Raw genomic sequence first — 20,410 nt, 5'->3', positions numbered from 1 at the left:
ATTATTTTAATTGGCATTTCTCCAACTATTTGTTAGGTTGTATATGTTTCCATTCGTTTATTGTCTTTTGAATTTTTCTTTCTGGTACATAATGTTTGTTTATATGTTTATCCATTTTTCCTTTTTGGCATTAGCTCTCTGCTTATGTTTTTATAGGAGCTTTTTATCATGGGCATTACAGTGTATGGTATAGAGGAGGAAAACTTGTTTCTGTCTACCCATCTTAGGTCCATTGCCTGAGGCCCTATAAATTAAACCAACAAAAGGTAGGTTAATAAGAGAAAAACAAATAGATGTTTATGAACATGTGTGTTGCACATACACATGGGAGAACTCAGGGATGAATAACTCAAACAGGTGGTAAGAACTTGGCCTTACATAGCACCTTAACAAAAAACAATACATTGTTCCAGAAGAGATGAGACAAAGGAAAAGGACTTTGCAGGGGTAACTGTTGGATGATAAATACTGGGGGAGCTAGTGAAAGATACAGGCTGGTCAGTAAAGTTTGTTATCTAGATTTCTCTGGTTTTGTCTCTAGGCTGATAAGGTTCTGGGGTATCTCCAGGAATTCACTTCTGTCCTTCCTGGAGGTGGGGTAGCTTTATAAATTTATGTCTTGTTTTTATACAAATAGAGGTAGAACAGAGAGCTTTTCTTATATCTGTTCTATCTCAATTGCCTTCAGCTCCAAATAATCCTTATGCCAAAGTGGCATATTTTGGGGTGGCATATTGTACTCCTCTTCAGTTGCTTACCTTTTAACTTTGTTCAATGGCATCATTTGTCATAAAAAAAATTAAAATTCATGGACTTAAGTCAGTTGTCTTTTGTGATTTCTGAGTATCCTATTTTGCTTTTAGGAAGATCTTCCTTCCCTAGATTATTCAAATTATTGTCTATATTTTCCTTCCCTCCCCCCCCACCTTGTTTACTTTTAAAATGTTTCCTGGAAATCCAGCTTCAATTTTCTTCTTAAATTTCTATGCTCTTCTTGGATGATCTCATTTATTCCCACAACATTAACTCCTGACAATACACTGATGTCTTCCACATTCATAGTTTTTATCTAATTCCATAGCTCTTATCATATCTCCAGAGGAAGGCTGATGTATTCTCCAGGCTACAGAGCATCTTGCAGGTACCAAACTGAATCCATGATTGTACTCCCTATCCTTTCCCCTGACTTTACATTCCTGCCTCTCTAGCCATGGATCAACAACTACCCCAAATTAAGAAACCTGGAAGGGAAACTTCAATTCTACTTTTCATGTAACTCAAATGTTCAACAAACCTGGGGTGCCTAGGTGGCTCAGTTGGTTGAACACCCAACTCTTGACTTCAGCTCAGGTCATTATTTCAGGTCATGATCTCAGGGTCCTGAGATCCAGCCTTGCAGTAGCCTGTGTGCTCAGCTGAGAGTCTGCTTCTCTCCTACCTGACCCTCTCTCTCTGTCCTTCCCCGGCTTGACTACAGGCTCTCTTGCTTTCTGTCTCTCAAATAAAAAATCAAATCTTAAAAAAAAAAAAAAAAAAAAAAAAAACTATTTCGTCTTTCCAGTTAATTTGTCCTGAATCAGTCTACTTACTTCCCTGTTCTCATTTCACCTACCTGGGCTACTATCATAGCCTCCCAACTGTTTTCCTTAACAAATATTTTCCCCATCTGATTCAACATTAAAATTGTATTTAGAACTATTCTGAAGTGCAAATCAGATTATACCTATATCTAAAATCCCTTAATACTTTCCTCTTTTAAGCTAAGTCTAAATTATTAGGCATGGCCTAAAAAGCCACTCATAATAATAAACTCTTTGAGAGTAAGCCCACATCCTATCTATTTTGGTATTGTAAAGTGCTTAGTACATATTAGTGGGATAAGTGAATATATGAAAGAACACATTTCTGGAAAAAAGCTATCACATACATGTATTCCATTAGTGTCAAAAGCTAGAATTGATTTTATATATCTCTTTTATAGTAATCTGAGTAGTTTTCTATTGAATGATAAATAAGAACTAATGTTATAATGGATGTAATAAAAAAGGAGGTTCAGATTGAGGAATGAAAATAAAATATTTTTGAACAAATGCTTAGATGTGAAATTATTATGCCGATTTTATGTCTGAAAGGCTTTGATGAATCTTTTCAAATTGCTTTTGTGAGATATTGTTCATGTTTGAAACACCTCCAGCTGTAAGTTAAAATCTTGAACCTGAAGTCATATGATGTTTGTAACCAGCTTTCAAATAGTTCAGCAAGAATTATATATATATAATTTAATTTATGTATATACATAAACAGACATATACAGAACTCCTCTACCACCAGTGCCTCCTCCGAGGTCTCCCTCCCCCCAGCCTTTACTAAATCATGATTTTGCAGAAGTTCCAGGGAGAGATCCTAGTTCTTTGCCTCCAATAAAGCAATAAATATAAGAATGAGCTTTGGATACTTAATGGAAATAGACATTACAGCTTGCCTGGTGATCATCACATATGGAGAAAGAAAGAGAGGGAGGAATTCAATGTGGCAAATGTTAACAACTACTGAATACAGTTGAGAGGTGTATGGATGTTCATGATACTATACATTTAGATTTTCTGAAAATTTGAAAATTATCAAAAGAAAATATCAGGAAAAAGAATCCTAGCAGGAGTGTTTGAAAACATGTATTTCAAAACATCTCAATAGCCATAACGTTATAATAATTAAAAACAATCTTTTCTGATGTAATAGAAGTTGTATATGATTTTATTTTTTACTTCTTTAGCTATAAAGATCAATGTTTTTCATATGTTTGTAAGAAATTTTATTTCTCCTTTCATGAGTGTTCTTTCTCAATTTTCTGTAGGTGGTTTATTTCTCAAAAGCATTTTATATGTAAGCATATTGATGCTTTGTAATATATAAACAGATAATAATGAAACATGTCATTATACAAGAATTTCGCATGTTATAAAGAAAGTACCACAAACCAATGGAAAAGGAATGAATTGGAAAAGTTGGCAAACTCTCACACGCACATATGGCATTTTTACCATATCTTACCCTAGGATAAACAGCAAAATTAATGCTGTCTGAGTAAAAAGTTGATTGTTAAGAAAGTGTAAAATCTTAAAACAGTTAAAACAAATATAGATAATTGATTGATCTTGGAAAAGAACTTTCCATAAAAACAATGGAAGAAACGACAAAGAAAATACTGGCAAAGTATTCAATTAAATACAAACCTAAAAAAAAATACATAGACAAACACAAGGGTTGAAATCCTTAATGTAAATTCTTGAAATTGATAAAAACAATAATGTCACAATAGAGAAAAGCATTTAAAAAAGACAGGAAGGGGATCCCTGGGTGGCGCAGCAGTTTGGCGCCTGCCTTTGGCCCAGGGCGCGATCCTGGAGGCCCAGGATCGAATCCCACGTCGGGCTCCCGGTGCATGAAGCCTGATTCTCCCTCTGCCTGTGTCTCTGCCTCTCTCTCTCTCTCTGTATGACTATCATAAATAAATTAAAAAAAAAAAAAACATGTTAACAAAAGACAGGAAGAAAAAAAATAAAAATAAATAAATAAATAAAAAAGACAGGAAGAAGAAAATTCAAGTAATGAAAGAAGAAATTCCAATGTCATAAAAGATATTAGCAGATATTTCAAGACAGAAAATGCAAAGCACTGGTCCCATTGGCTCAAGGCAGTCTGTGTGAGTGAGATTCAACTTCAGCTGATGACATCCAGAGAACTGGCAACAATGCTTTCAGAAATGCTGATAAAATACTCAACTCTCTTTTAGCAAGAGCACAGCAGGCAAGAAGGGCAGATCCTCCAGCCATACTTGGCATTGGTCAGGCCCTTATTAGCGTAATGCAATCAATGTGGGGTTCCACCCTTTAAAATGCATATGAAGAAACTAAGAGGCACTACCAAAATGATTACAGAGAAAATCAAACCGACTGGGGAAGATTAAGGGGATCGTATTTATTTAGTCTAGAGAGGAAAAAGCTAAATAGTGAATAGTTATTTTCAATTATACGAGTATTTGAAAAAAATGATTATCCTAAGGAAAGCTAGGTTACTCTATCTATATGATAGACAATAAACGAAGAGAAATATGGTTAAATTGCGCCAAGAGACTTTAATTAACATCAAGCCTTGCAAAACTTCAGGGCAGGCTAACAAAGAAACAAAGGAACCTCTGTCTTTGTATAACTTTCTGAGCAATTTAAACAACCGCCTATCTTGTGGCTTAGTTATAGAATGGCAGGTGGCTGGGTCCTTGATTAGAATTATAGGTTTTTAGAATCTCAGAACTGAAAAATAGACTCGGTAGATTAAAGTTTCTCATTTGCATGTTTTGTAGATTTCTGTTGCCACCCACTCACCAATAGCATATACAAAGAAAAGTATAGGATATGAAGCCTTGAAGGTTAGAGCTTTATCGTGGTTGAGTGACTGGAGCCTTTCAAAGCATCTGCTCAAATAATGTGAACAGATCTTAGTTATCTCGTATGAAAAAAACAAACTGTAAATTAGGGCTGGGTAAGACTTTCATACTAAAGGTTTCAGGTTTTTTTTGTTTTTGTGGGTTTTTTTTTTTGTATTTAGTTTACAGATGAAAACTAGTCTTTTACTCAAGAAAAATGCATCCAGTTACATGCACCCATCAATGGCCCCAAGTCCCCAGCTACAGTGGCCAAGATGGAGGCAGTATGATGTAGTGATTAAAAGCATAGCAGTTATATTATATTTATATCTATATTGAGCTATTCCCTTTTCACTTACTAGCCTTATAATCCTGGGAATGTTAAGTAACTTCTCCGCTTCTGTTTCCTTATTTCTAAAATGGGAATAACTTGAACTCTTCATGCAATTTTTTAATGAACATTAATTAAAAGGAAATGAAAAAATTCTTAAGTAAATGGTTTGCTGGATAGTAGATGCTATAGAACAGCGTTTTTCCAGTTTCAAGTTGTGATCCACTGTAAGAATTTGGTAGTAAAATTGATTCAATGGATAATAATGGATGTTACAAAAATGAAAAAGTAAAAAATATTAATTGCACTTAGTAATCATAAGCATTGCTTTGAATAATTTTTTTTTCTGGTGTACGTATGTTTGCTGTGTGAGTATTGTGGAAAATTTGTGTACTAGTAGTGATAGATATATAGCATTTCTTATTGCAGATCATGGTCAGAAGATTGTAGTCATTATTGGTTTTTGTTTCTGTTGTTTTAAATTTTATACCTTTGTTTTATTTTTCTAGTGCTTTTGGTGGGACCATGATACACATACATCCATACCTCAACACGGTCTAGTTTGAAATAACATGACACCACTTAGTATATAAAGCAACAATATTTATGTTGCCTACATACAATGTACCTATGTTAGTACACCTCCCACAGCAATATACCTCCATCTACCCTCTCTAGCCTTGGGTGCCATGATCCTCATGTATTTTTACTTCTACACATGTTACAAACCTTATAACATACTGCCATCATTTTTGCTTTAAATGGTCAACTTTCTACCAAATAAATTTTAAAAAGGGGTTAAAAAAAAAACCCCTTTCCATATTTATTATATCTGGTGCACTTCAGTGTTTCCTGTAGAACTGGGCTTCTATCCTCCCCTAAAGTTCCTCCCTCAACCTAAGCAACCTCCTTTGGCATCTTCTGAAGTGTGAATCTGTTGGCAATAATCTCTCTCAATTTTGACAATCTGAAAACATCTCTATATCCTCCCCACAATTACAGGGTATTGTTGGAGGTTACAAAACTTCAGACCAACAATCCTGTTTCTCAACACCTCAAAGATGTTGTTCCATTGCCATCTGGTCTACTCAGCCTTTGATGAAAAGTCGTCGTTTCTCTGTGCAATGTTTCCTCTTCACTTGTTGCATATAAGAGTTTCTCTTTATTCTTGATTTTCAGCAATTTGGCCATGATGTCCCCCACCCCAGTATTGTTTGGTTTGTGTTTTTTCTGCTTGAGATTCATTGAGTTTCTGGGATCCTGGAGTGGATATTTCTAATCAAATTTGAAAATTGCTCAGCCATTAGTTTTTCAAACATATTCTCTTTTGTCTCCCTCTGAGATTTCAATTGCATGTCTAGTAAAGACCGTTTGACTTTATCTCTTAGGATACTCTCTGTTCTTTTTTCTCTCAATCTTTTTCCTCCCTGAGACTCAGATTGGAAAATCTCTTTTTTTCAGTCTCTCCTCCACTGTTTCTTTCTCACTCTAAAATTTATCTTTAATTTTACTAATGCTTTCTTCTAAAGTATACAATCCTCTTGTGTTAGTTTGGATACACTAAGAAGTAGATGCAAAGATAGGATTAGACTTCCAAAGATGTATTGGGGAAATGTCTGTGAATGATAAAAAATGAGGGAGTAGGAGCAGCAGAGAGAACCTTCAGACCATGACCAAAATTTGATGCCTGTGGAGAAGAGGAGATGTGAAAGGAAGAAGGATTATACAGGAAATTTAGACTTTTGCAACAGAAGTACACAAGTTTTTCCAGGCTGATGGGAATCACTCGACCTAAAGTCACCCATTGGAGAAGTCCAACAATTTACAGAAAAGGATGTACATTAATACACCTGTCATGCCATTGGCTGGGAGCAGCCTATTGGGACCATGGCTTTGGTATGAATCGCATGATAGATCCAGAAAAACAGTAGCTAGGCTCTTAGTCAATTTTGCTCCCCATGGCAGGAAATTTGAACAATAGGCATTCGTGATTAATATATTGCTGTTAAGCCCATTTTTAAAGAATTTTAGATATTGTGTTTTTAGTTCTATAATTTTTTTCATTTGGTTCTTTTTTACTGTTTCTATTTCTGTCCTAGAAAATTCCATTTCTTCATCCATTACATCTATCTTTTCCTGTAAATTCTTTTATATACTTATATTAGTTATTTTCAAATCCTTTTCTGGTAATTCCAACAGTTTGATCATTTGCTGGTCTTATTCTTTAGACTATATTTTCTCTTCAATATGATCACATTTTCCTGTTTTGTTTTGTTTTGTTTTGTTTTTGCAAGTCTTGTAAATTTTAAATTTGTTTTCTGGATATCGTGTATAGAAGTACGTTATTTTTATTTTGTTCAAAATCCAGAAAGCGTACGTTCCTTCTTCTGTATTTTGGTTAGAATGGAGAACTAATAATTCATCTGTCTTTTAAGGGGGTGTTGAGCTGGTGCTAGATTGCGGCTTTTGCTAGATTGAAATCAACTCTGATTAACCATATTCCCAATTTCCTTCACAGACTTTTTGACCTTGTCACTATTTGAGCTGGAGAAGATCCGTCTATAGTTTTACCTTTGAATCAAAATCTGAAGGATCCCTGGAATTTGAGCATTATGAGAATGTAAGAGACTATGTCATTATGTTCTTTTTTTTTTTTCAGTCTCTCCTCCACTGTTTCTTTCTCACTCTAATTTGGAAGTCCAGACAAGGAGAGCACCAACAGGCTGAGTGATTTATTTTTTATCTAGGGCTCTATCAGATTCTAGTCCCTCCTTCTGGGCTTCATTGTTGAATAACATCTGGCTGTGTGTTGTCCTCTTTGAGAATCCTTTACAAAATCCTTTAGAGCAGGAGTCAGTAAACTTTTTCTGTAAAGAACCAGAAAATAATTTAATTTTTGTGGACCAGTCTCTGTCATTAATATTCAATGCAGCCAGTGTAGCATGAAAGCTTCTTGGTCATTCTTACCTTCTTGTAAGTTGTAAGGTCACTACATAAATAGGGTATAAAGGAATAAACATGGCTGTGTTCCCACAAAATTTAATTTACCAAAACAGATAGTAGTTTTCTGACATGTCTTCTAGATTATTAGTAGACCTAAATAATTATGCTTATTAAATTGTAAAGTGATTAATTGTTCCTCTGGGCTACTTTGAACATAGTTACTGTGTGATGTACTCTTTTCCGAGCCTATATATTCGGCACACAAGAATTCTTTGCAGAATAAATAAAAGAAAGAAAATGTGAGATGATTATGGAAGAGAGAAGCAAGTGAGAAAACAGTATTTGATAAATAATGCTAGCCTCTGTAACATACCCTCCCTTGCCCCCACTGCCAAATCTCAGTGTCTTGACACAACAAAAATTTATTTCTTTGTAGTTTATGTGGTTCAATGTAGGATGGCTCTATATCATCATTCAGGGACACCAGTCTTTCCATCTAATGGCTTCACCAGCCTACTATAGGTCCTCAGAGTCTTCTCCATTTAGTCAGGGAAAGAAAGCAAGAATCATGAATGGAAGGTTCTGATATCTTGGGACTGGAAATGGCACCCATCTCTTTCATCTATGTTCTGTTGTCAAGATCTTAGTCACAGGCACTGCCCTAGGGTGACAAATGGAGGCTGAAAAATGTATTCCAACTCCGTGCCTGGAAAGAAGAGGGAATTATTGCTATTGGGGAGCACTAGTAGTCTAGTTTGGGTTACATTAAAAGAAGGCAATGAGGGGATAGAGCAGTTTAGATGAGAAAGCAATCAAAATGACACTTCCCAGAGGGAGGAAACAGCATTTTCAGTGATGGCATACAAGTTAATTTTCTCAGTAGAAGCTTGCAGTGCTTGTAAGTGCTATCATTTGCAAATGCATAAACCATCTTAGATAAATATAATTGTGTGCCAATGTAGGAAAAATCTTCACAAAACTGTGATTGGCCACACTCCAAGATACACCAGCACACGGTGACAGATATATGGGAATTTACCTGTCCTTGGTCTGGGAGAGGTTACAGGCATTAAGTTTAGTTATTTTAAAGCCCAGGGTACAATTATCAATCTCTGAAAACAATTTTATCCTAATTTAATCTTAATTACATTGAGTCTCTTTCTCAGTAGCTGCAATTATGTCTTTCCAAATAATCCCACTGGATATTTCTCATAGTTACAGAGAGTGCTTCCTTATCAGAGTTGGTGGGAAATAGTGGTAGGAGTGGGAAGGCAGAGATCTTCATATAAGAAAGCACTTTATAAAGTACTGCATGAATGAAAGGCATTGATAATGCAATGATGTGTGGTCATAATATTATTATCATCATCACTTCAGTTTATTTATTGCAGTTGAATTGCTTATGGACTTGAAATACCAGTAATGATACCTGCCTAAAGGAGATTAGCCCATGAGACTTTTTTTTTAAAGTAGGGATTATAGACAAGCTATTTCCTGGTGATGAGAAAGAAAGAAAGAAAGAAAGAAAGAAAGAAAGAAAGAAAGAAAGAAAGAAAGAAGAAAGAAAGAAAAGAAAGAAAGAAGAAAGAAAGAAAAGAAAGAAAAGAAAGAAGAAAGAAAGAAAGGAAAGAAAGAAGGAAAGAAAGAAAAAAAGAAGAAAGAAAGAAAGGAGAAAGAAAGAAAAATAGAGGAAAAAAAAAGGATTGTGGGTTCCTTTCAAAATTGCACTTCCTTTAAAAATCTGATTTCAAAGTGGACTTTCCAGGGCAGTAGATAATGTGGAGATACTGCCATTTAGCATTCATTTCTAGGCCTGAAGTCCTGTTGTCCCTATAGTGGTTTATGGCACAAATGAAAAATATCTGGAGTTAGGTTCAGGCTCTTGAGCTGAGACAGCTTAAAGAAATCCACGGAGGAGGTTGGAAGAAAACATTGCCCTTTCATTTACAAAAGGATGAGGCATCTCCACTGAAGCCGCAGTTCCTTAAATAGGCCCTCGATTTTATCCCTGACAGCTCCGGAAGTACCCAGGACTGCTCTCCCTCGGGGTCTCCAGGAAGGTCGCCAGTGCTTCACCCTTGCTGTCATGACTGTAGCTTCCTTGGCAGAGTGTACAAGCCTTCTTACTGCCATGGAGCATGGGTATATTTGGCTCAGTAACTATGCTTAGAAGTTGGGTGGAAGAAGTTGTCATGACAAGCTTCTGTTCTGCCTTTTCCCCAAGGATGTGAATTATATTGGTTGACACTGAAGAATGACTAGAATGCAGATGTAGTAGGGGTGAGTGCAGCCTATAAATTCATTTTCATATTTGCCATATATTCCTTTTATATATTCAAGGAATTTGTATGTGCAGGGAAGAATGTAAAATTTACCAGTATAAAGAGTTAGAATGATATATGTACTGTAAACTAATGATTGTGCTAACCAAGAAAGGAAACATCACCATTAAGTAGGTAGCTGAGATTTTATTTCACTTTGGAAAGTTGAAATTCATGGGAAGAATTAAGGGATGTGTGTTTTACGTTACTGGGCTTTCAGAAATTCAGCAGCTGTCAATAGGTGATTGTCATAGTAATAATTTTAGTTAATATTGATTGAATGTTCATCATGTGCCAAGCAATGTTCCAACAACTCTGTAATGTAAGGGAGTATGGTTTCCATTTTATAGATGAGGAAACTGAGGCATAGAGAATTTATGGATCTTGTCTAGGTCCACAAAGTAAGCTTAGAGCCACAATTCAATCTTAGCTAGCCTGACTCCACATCCCCACCCAATAACCTTTCCTACATTCTATTGCCCACTAACAATGAGTTCACTTTTCTGTGCCCCTTTTCTTTTTCCAGATTTTTCAGGGTGTAGTTATAAGAGAAAGAGGACATCATCCTTTCTCATTTGATGCCCACAGTTTTTCTCTCCTGGCAGCAGCCATAGCTCCAGGTGGAAAAGGCAACCTACTCATTGAGGAAGTTCTAACCTCTACAGTCCGGGCTCCCTGGAAGAGGTAAGAAGGCTCTAGGACAATGAGAAAGTAGAAATGAGGGGTCTTCTGCTCTCTTCCAAGTGCCTCAAAGGGCTGCAGCACAGATTAGCTGGAATGGTTGTCATGGAGTAGGTTGAAAAAACTTTTTTACTGAGAATAATTAGACACAAATAATTTCCCCTCTCCACTATCCTCAGATATATACATTCACATACACAGAGGTGCATGTGTGCACACACACACACGGTACATGATTGAAATTTTATATTTCAAGCATTAATAAATTGAGATTTGTAGGCATTGTGGCTTGAAAAGAGCAGCTGAAAATCATTACAGCTCAAATGTTTCTGCCCCTTTTGCACAAGGAACAACAGAAGTAATAGTCTAAAATATATGGCAGGAACAATTTCAGCTTTGGCTTCAAATCACCTTACAGAAAAAATTTAGAGAGATACCTATGGAAGTGTAAACTATATAATGTTGGTTATTCAAGTCAAAAAAACCAATGTTCAAGTAGTGTACCAGATTGTGTTCATATTGATGAAATCAGTCTCCTCTTGTAGTAGAAATTGGAAGGTCATGAGCTTATTCCAATGTTCTTGCCATGGCTAATCCAATTTTCTTTAAATATTTTAAAGAATCTGATTAATATTCTTTGCAAGTGATATTGATTGGTAACAGACCATTGCCCTTGAAAAACAAATTATATTTATTTTTTAATAGGAGGAAATAACCAGGAGCTGAGTCTGAAGAAACGTGGGGGATTAAAAAAAAAAAAAAAAAAAAAAAGTGATAAGGCTGTGGTGAAACCCAGGGTGTGGTTATAATAGTAAGATTAAATTTAATTGTGTAAAGTCATTGCTGTGAAGGTAATTCCAAAAACAAAAAAAAACAAAAAAAACAAAAAACAAATACTACGACAACAAAAATTGCACAGATGTGTGGCAGCCTTGAGTTTGTGGTGTCTGGATCTGAGTAACAGAAGTCTGCTTGATCTGACAACAGTCTTTTATACGTTTGAATTCACTTGAGGGTGTTTACAAGACTCAGTTTCATATTTTACGGTCGCATGATACATACGTATAAAACATACATATATGTATATATGTATTTGAGTAATGATTGCAGTATCATATAAATTTAATAATAGAAAAATTAATGTTTCAGCATTATCTGACAAGAAGAAAAGTAAGATTTGGTCAGCATTTCTGGTTTAGAGATAATTTTACTGTAAAGCCATGTCTTCATCTTTTGTACCTCATATATAATTCTTCATCTTTAAGGAATATTCAAAATAGGTTAGAGTAATGCAAGGTTACTCTCAGCAGAAAATTTATGGACTTCTTTTGGGAACTTGATATATGACTAGCAGGTGTTTTATTTCTTTTATAGCATTGAGGGGAAAATGAACATACTTGAAACTTCCTTAGTAGGACTTCATTTTTATTATTGCCAGGTTTAAAAATTCCAAAGGGATATTCTCTAGTTCTGAATCCTAATAGAAAGCTTCATATTTCATGCTTGTTACTCTTAGGTTCAGTTTTGGGAACCAGTGTTGGTTTCCCAGTGACATGGCAGAGAAGAAAGCCCTGGGCTAAAAGTTTACAGATTTGGGCAAAGTCTTTTCTCTATGTTCATTATCACTAGATTTGTGATTGTGTTGGACAAGTTAGCCTGTCTCTCTTGGCCTTCATAATGGCAGGGTTAAAATGAATGGAATGAACAAGATGTCTAAAAGTTCCCTTTCAGGTTCTCACCTTCTATAACTTGGTTTCTCTATAGTCACAAATTGGATATTTTGTGGTTTTGATGGCACAGATATCCGAAGACACGGGCTTACTTGGCTCTGGCATTTTAAAGAAAGGAGCCAGATCAGCAAATCCATTTTGTCTTCCTTCAAAGTTTGAGCTGGAGTAGGGAATGACCTACCCAAGCACTAACACAATCATCATTCTTATGGTGAGGCAAGTTAACAACTAGCTTGCCTGTTTCTTGGTTGACATACCCAGAAATTATCATCATTACATGCTTCATGTATTGCTTAATTGATGGACTGTAGTATTTTTGGAGTGGTGAATTTTGCAATACTCCCTTTCTTTTGATGGTTTTAAACCATAGAGTCATTATGGAAAATCAACTCTCTTCCGTATGTATACATAATTAGCATTGAATTCTCATGCAGATCAATCTGATTATAACTATTCTACATTGAACTAGAGCAATTCAGAACAAAGAGCAGTTCATCATTTTCATGGTCACGAAATTGTAAACCGTTTACATTTTTTGTTGGGTCACAAAAATATTGTATATAAAGCCCTTTTAGAAGTCCCTCAGTTCCTAACTCGGCATCCAGAGCTCTTTTCACTGTATCACAAGGCTACAAAAATAAAGCAAAATATTTGCTGACAGTAACTCAATATACTCCTCAGATTACCAGAAAACCTTTGCAAATTCAAACACCATGGCACATAAATTGAACTGCTCCTACTCCTGGTTTAAAATATGTTTCAGGGACTGAACACTGAGGCATCTAAATTGCGTATCCCTGCTCAGCTTCCAGAAAGTGACTTGAGTGATTTAATGGTAAGTTCAGCTTTGTGCACCTTCTATTGAATATTTTAAAAACTCAGCACATTTAGAGGAAGGGCAATATTGCTTGACAATAGGGAGTCATAATTGGTAATGTGCACCACAGTTGAAATTCAGAAATACTGGTGTATGTGTGTGAGTGTGTGCGTGTGCATGCGTGCGTATTTAGGGGAACTGACCTTGAGCTAGAAAGCTCATGGCAAAAAGGCTCTTCAGTAAGATGATCCTTACTTTAAAAGTACAAGTTCTACATCAAGACAGGATTTATGATCCTAGCACTTACTCAAGAAGCTGTTCATGGTTGGACAAGCCAAGGGAAATGGGAATACACTTTAGTATACTTAAAAGAAAGTGTCAAACCCCTTCAAATATCAAGTAGTTTTTGGAAGGTTTTTCAAACTTTAGAGGTTTAGGGTTAAACAAGTTCTTTTAATATTTTAGAGTTGTGGACTAAACTCTTAGAAGAGTATATTTATTTTTTGCTTCCAATAGTGAACATCTTTATATATCTATTTATATTTAGTTTCCTTGCATCTTCCAAAGATGGCCAAGAGTAGATTTGGGGTAAAGACAAGGAAGAAAGACAGAGAAGGGAAAATGGAACAGGAATGGGAGGAAGGAGAAGAAGAAGGAATATTATGCAAGAACTTAGCCAATTTGTACAAACTCTTTTTGTCTTGAATGAGTTTCTTTTATACTTCTCTATTAAAAAAAGATGTTACAATGAGCTCTGACTACTCTTGCTTTGGTATAAATCAGCAGATAAATCTCTTTTTACCCTCACTGACTTTCTTTCTTTTTTTTTTTTAAGATTTTATTTATTTATTCATCAGAGACACACACAGAGAGAGAGAGAGAGAGAGAGAGGCAGAGACACAGGCAGAGGGAGAAGCAGGCTCCACGCAGGAAGCCTGATGTGGGATTCTATACCGGGTCTCCCGGCTCAGGTCCTAGGCTGAAGGCGGCGCTAAACCGCTGAGCCACCCAGGCTGCTCATACCCCCACTGATTTTCTTAAGCAAGAAAGGAAATCTCTGTTTGGTTGATAGTAATATATTTTTTTAATAGTAATCTCTTATTGCAAATTTTCCTCCATCTCTACGATGGCATCCTCTTGGCAGTTCCAGCAGAGCTATGAGGCAAGGTGGCTTCCATATCTTTGAAGTCTGTGAGTACAAAAGTTAGTCCACTGGCTTTACTGGTTGAGAATTCCACTTCCTCATGACTGTATTTGTGCCTTCCTGAAGCCATGCGCTTGGATAATGCTGATGGATGACTCACCCAAGTGGGAATGACCATTTTTTTCATTAGTCAAAAAGCTCCAAATTTGAGTCAAATGATATATAATTTTTGTGGAGGAAAGCGTATCCATCATCTCTTGCTGGGTTACGCCACGATAATAAATGACCCTCAAATTTCAGTTCCTTACAAGAATAAAAACTAATATTTCGCTCATGTTCCATGTTGGTTAAGGTCACCTATGGCTCCATCCCTCCTCCTCTTCACTTTGGCATCTGTGTTGCTAGAAAATTCCCAACTGAGGATATGATGAGCCTTGTGTCAGAGGGAAAATGTATTGGAACCTCACATGGCTCTCAATGCTTCTACACCTGTCACTCTCACTGCCATGTCACTTGCCAGAGGAAATCACATGGCCAAATCTAATAGGAATGTAAAATTGTCCCAAAGCAGACACAGTGACTATTTTGCAAAATAATAAAATCTATCAGAAGGAGTGTGAGACAAAACTGTTTAGAGTCTGAGCAAGACTTGTGGGGAAAATCTTTTGTTGGCACCCAGGGTGCCAAATGTATTTCAAAAAATAGCTATCATAAGAGACCTTTAAACTATGACCATAGGACGAGGTGCCCCAGAAAGCTTTCCTAAATTAGCCCAGAAGTCTCCTACTCACCAGCTTTCTTAAGGAGAGTCCCCTTCCACTGTCCTTAATCCATCAGTGAGCTGTTTTCTTTGTGGCAATATAAAATAATTATGAAAATATGTCTTACTGCTTGCTTCTCTTATTGGATTAGAAGGTATCTAAGAGCACAATAAATGTCATTGCTTAACTGTAAAGTTCCTAAAAAATCACAGCAAATCCTAACTTGGATATTATGTTCATTTCTCAGAATGAGAAAATAATTTGGTTCCAAGATCCTTTATCACTTATTTTTTTCTTTTTCAAGATACAGAGCAAAGCAGGCACTATTCATCCATCCATCTATCCAACAAATATTGAATGCCCATTATAGTCCATCCACTAAGTCAGGTATTGAATTGTGATACCAGATGCTCAGTTTTTGCCCTTGTGAATCTTACGTTTTAGTGGGAATGACCCAGACAAATCAAATAACCACAAAAACGTAATTATAAACTGTGATAAACATTAGGAGCAAAACGTAAAAGCATAATTTAAGAATATATATAGAGGACTAACTTACTTGGTGTCTTTATGAAGTCTTCTCTGAGGCAATTACAATTGAGCTGAGATCTGGAAGAAAAGTAGCAGTTAACTATATAAAATGAAGACAAAAAATTCAAAGAAGCTGCAAAGGCATGTGCAAAGGCCCTGAGGTGGGAGGAAGGGAAGAAAAACCAGTTGTGAGGGAGTATAAAAAGCAAAAAAGCACACAATGTGAAGCAAGTGGGGCCAGTTTACTCAGTGTCTTTTATGTCTTTTTAGTCTTTATTCACTGAAAGGTCTTTAGAAAGGACATACCAAAATCTGAGTTTTTAGGTGTCACTCTGGTTGGCATGTGAAGTAGATTGGAGAGTGGCAGATGAGTGGATGAAATCTTTTGCAGTAACAGCGATAGAAATTTCTGCTCAGTGCAAAACTAGCCCCTAAAAATTGAATGGCATACTACTGACATTCTGGATTTTTAGTTCCAATAAATATTTTTTTAAAAAAATTAGACTCTGGGACACCTCAGTGGTTGAGCATCTGCATTGGGCTCAGGGTGTGATCCCGGGGTCCTGGGATTGAGTTTCACATCAGGCTCCCCATGGGGATAAAATTAATAAAAAAAAATTAGACCCCAATTTAGCAGAACTAAAATCTAATTTAAGTTAGCTCATGGTTCATGATTTACAACACTGTTCAAAATATACCTCTGAGCTGAATAATCTCAACTATACCACAAGTGTAGGCCTATGACCCTCTAGGATTTCAGTGGAGGGGCTTCAGGGCATTCACAGAGCTTCCGAAATTCCATAAAAATTAGGTATGTTATTCTTACATGTTTTTCTAGGGAGAAGGTCTATCAATTTTATCAAATTCGAGACCCCCAAATGATTAAGAAATACTGATTCACCTTACCACTTGACCAACGCATAGTTACACTATCCTGGGAAATATGTCTTGAATTGGTGGGAAAGGTTAGTAGGCCAGCAAAGGTTTGATTCTCCAGGGCAGAGGGGCTGCTGGGAAGTGGCTGCCTAGCCAGAGACTGTGTACCCCTGTTCCCTGGGATCCCTCAGTGGGGAGGGAGGGATGTGACCACTTCTGACTGATAGGATGTATGTAGACATTTTACATGACACTTGTGTGTGAAGTTGGGTATGTATCTGACATACCTTTCCCATAATTTCTCCACCTTCTCTAGTGACCATGGAGGTCACGTTTTGAAACTGACAGCATCACAAGATGGAAGAATCTTTGACTGCTGAGTCACAGAGTCAGCCAGGAGGGCTGTCCAACTCTGAACACCTGCATTGGATTTTTGTGATTAAGAAATAAATTTGTATTGTCTTATGCAATAGAGATTTAAGGTTATTTGTTACAGCAGTTAATCCACTCTGGCATAAAAAAAAATAACATCTCACACAGGAAAGACACCGTAATATGGGTGTGTTGGCTGGAAAAAAGTCCTCTTTAGAGTTCTTCCTGGAATAAAGAAACAACACTGTCCATAGTTACTTCATGTCTTTTTTTGCAATATGTAAATTACTCTAAATTCCAATTTCTGGTAACCTAGGTCTTAGCTGTCATAGATAGCTAATGTAAATGGCTTTAGCCACATGAGAACAGTTTTAATAAAGTAAAAGAGGCATGTTTTTAGTGGGTAGAGATATTCACTCATTCATTCATTTCACAAATATTTGTTTATTGAGTTTCTTTAATATATTTTAAAATGTACCTGGGATTTTGTTTTGATCAAGTTTGGTAAGATAACAGACACAGAGATAAGTGTTTCTGAAAAAAGCTTTTTGTTTACAATTCACAAGAAGATAAAGACATGTTAAGCCATGTGGAGCCACACGGAGACCTACCAGAGTTGGTTGGGGGGGTGGGTAGAAGGAAGGAGGGGAAAGCATGAGCAACTGGGTTTATTTTGGTTTTCACAGAAAGAAATGGGCAGGGCAGGTGAATGAGATGAAATGAGCTCCTGAGCAGGTTTAGGATTAGTTTGAATAATTTTGACAGGCTATAGGGCTGGTCTCTAGTTGTCTAATAACTGGCCTTGGGGTGACTAAGAGCACAGGATCATGTCCCAGACCACAGTACCTGATAAAAGGAGGTGGTTGACAGTATGGACTCATGATTGGTCGGTTTGCATAAGAGAGCTGTGCTTGCAGGCAAAGTGTTTAGTATCTCCAGGAATTAGCGAATCCGGAGGAGTAGTTCCTCTTCAGTCCACAAGGTCCCCAAATGTCAAAGCATCACAAAAAATAAGAAATTAAAAAATGATTAATACACACTGCACCAGACATATTTTAAAAAATAAGGCACCAGGGTCTATGTAAATAAAATTAAATAATTACAAGGACACGGACTTACTAACATTTAATAGACACAATTAGTGTCTCATTACACCATAGAAGTCGCTTTGACCACTGCACATTTCTACCAAAATTATTCACTTAAATATATTCGGAGTTGTTCAAGCTTAAAATAAAATCATAGGTATTTCAAATTACTAAAAGAAGGTCCTTGAAGAATTGTCTAAGTACTTTAGGGTTTAAAGTAGACTTTACATAGATAGATACACGAACATGAAAAGTGTACAGAGTTTCCATTAGTTCTGGAAGGTAAATGCAATTCTCCCTTAACAAATAATTCAAGTTCTCACCCAAGTCCCCGCTCCACACCTCCTCCTGCCCCAAGAATGGCGTTCTAGAACATAGCCCTGTGCCTAGAACTCATCAGGGGTTCCTCGTTGCCTATCGCCAACATTTTCAAACTTCAATCATTTATAGACCACCTTCTTTCTCAACGTTTGTGTTTTTTTGTGTGTATTAGTATTAGTTTTTTGTATGTATTAGTATTAGTATTAGTATTTTTCTACAGACCAGCTCATCCTGGTACTATGTTAGGCCTCGTCGTAAGCAGTTGTTGTATCTGAATAATTGTGGATTTTTTTCTGATTTGTATACAATAAACATAAAGCTTCTGAAAACCTTTAAAGCGTTGCTTGTGCACCATCTCAGGACACACTGGTAACTGCCAGGGGTGCTAATGCCAGCCTGGGGGGAGGGCCCAGCTGGGAGGCTGGTTCAGTCCTCCGAGCACATTTTGCAAAGCTCCTCATCATCGAGCCCCTGACTTTCCCTTTTCTACCATTCTTGTCAGTTGCTGGGCATTGTGGTAGCAACGACTGACCTTAATTTCCTGCCAAGGACCTTTTGTTTCCACGACGCCCTGAACACGGTCTATGCCTTTAACACTGCTCTCCCCCACCCCAGATGCGCCATCAGGCTGCCTCTAAAAATCCCCTAGAGCTCTGTGCAAAGGTTTCTCTCCAGCCTCTGCCTCCTACTCAGGCCTCAACCCTGGGCTGCCTCCAGCTCCTGCTTCTCCACCGCTGGGTTTTGCCTAAAGGACACTATGTGGGTATTTTTTCCACTAGGTTTAATTCTGCCTTTCTCCCTGAATGCTGCCTTTGGGGGTTCCTTGGTGTCAAACTCTGAACCCATAAGCCAGTTCTATCCCATCCCACTCAGTTTTTCCTCCTGGGTTCTCAGAACCCCAATCAGAATAAGACATCGCAGACTTGTCCAGGTCCCCAGGAGGAGGACAAAGCTTTTTCCATGGCTGTTCCCTTTGCCCGTAATGCTGTTCCTCCTCTCCTCCGTCTCCTGGTTATGCACCTACTTAGCTCACAGAACTCATTTCTGACATCACCACTTCCTAAATGCCTTCGATGCCCTCCCTGGGCAGTGTTCTTTTTTCCCTGTGGTGCTGCCACTTAGAACTCTCTGTAATTGCTATGATTGTCAGTCTGGGTACCTGTTTCTTCTATATATTTGAGGACATACAAGGCAGGGAATATAGTTTAGTTATCTTTAATTCTCCAGGACTTAACACAATGCTCAGTACACAGACAGTGTTTAAAGGGTGTCTACTGAATACATGAATAAATTAATAAACTGGAAATATATTAATATGTACTTTGGAACAGAGTTTTGAAATTTAGCTCCTGGCTAGGACATCAGAATGGGAAGAGAAGTGTTCTTACAATAAAATAATGTCAGAAATACTTGTCATTAAGCTTCCCTCCCATCCCCCTCTCCTGACCCTCCAAGCCCCGACTCCCAGCCCCATTCCTGAGCAGAGGAGACCCATGGGACAGTGAGAACTTTTACTTATAAGTCGGAGCAGGAAGTGGTCTCTGACCCAGGGGTGAAATGTCATGTTCACGCCCAGTCCCCAGAGATCCATTAAACTAAGCCCTGTGAAGAATTTTGTTAGGACTAAATACGAGGAAAAACACTGAATATTTACACAGTACATTTTTCCCCAGTTTAAGCCGAAGAAGAAGAAGAAAAAAAAAAGTAGAAAGGGGGGAAAGCCAAAATTAAATAAGCCAGCTGGTTTAACTTCTCTTTTTACATATTTTCCATTGCAATCCTCTCTTAGTCATAAAATCTTTCTCAACCACTTTACTGCTTTTCATTTGGCTCAAGATTTTCAGTTTTTTCTATATTAAAAAAAATACAGAATCAAAGGTTGAATGGATTTGACTTTATTCTCTTTCCCTTCTCTTCTTCCCCCTTCCACTGAGACACACACACACACACACACACTCCAACTGTGCTTGGTTAAAACCAGTTTCTGATAGCTGCTACCCAGAAACAGGATCTCTGCTCTTTTTGAGAAACAAAGCACATCATTTCTGAGGTGAAGAAATATTAGATGTTA

At 37.1% G+C, this 20,410-nt stretch overlaps 2 long non-coding RNA genes across 26 annotated transcripts in view; one reads left to right on the top strand and one right to left on the bottom strand.

The window, feature by feature from the left end:
* Positions 1 to 20,410, top strand: part of LOC119869334 — an 82,866-nt gene that overhangs the window by 56,290 nt on the left and 6,166 nt on the right. For 4 of the 22 annotated variants that reach the window (XR_005370491.1, XR_005370503.1, XR_005370495.1 and 1 more), the window contains 5 exons: positions 7,273 to 7,374; positions 9,713 to 9,977; positions 10,545 to 10,702; positions 13,193 to 13,264; positions 14,391 to 17,174. This is a non-coding gene — a long non-coding RNA (uncharacterized LOC119869334). The other 18 variants (XR_005370506.1, XR_005370499.1, XR_005370493.1 and 15 more) reach the window with 14 other exon arrangements.
* LOC111090034 lies at positions 7,332 to 19,345 on the bottom strand. 4 transcript variants are annotated; one of them, XR_005370511.1, is made up of 5 exons: positions 18,872 to 19,345; positions 17,777 to 17,898; positions 15,711 to 15,760; positions 15,182 to 15,309; positions 7,332 to 7,621 (listed from the first exon to the last, which is right to left on the bottom strand). It is a non-coding gene; the product is annotated as an uncharacterized LOC111090034 (long non-coding RNA). The 4 variants fall into 4 exon arrangements; XR_005370512.1 differs by having other exon boundaries at positions 15,182 to 15,238; XR_005370510.1 differs by lacking the exon at positions 15,182 to 15,309 and having other exon boundaries at positions 18,342 to 19,345.

Source organism: Canis lupus, chromosome 15 (assembly GCF_011100685.1).
Source record: "Canis lupus familiaris isolate Mischka breed German Shepherd chromosome 15, alternate assembly UU_Cfam_GSD_1.0, whole genome shotgun sequence".
Classification (NCBI taxonomy): domain Eukaryota; kingdom Metazoa; phylum Chordata; class Mammalia; order Carnivora; family Canidae; genus Canis; species Canis lupus.
This window is presented reverse-complemented; position numbering and strand designations above follow the sequence as displayed.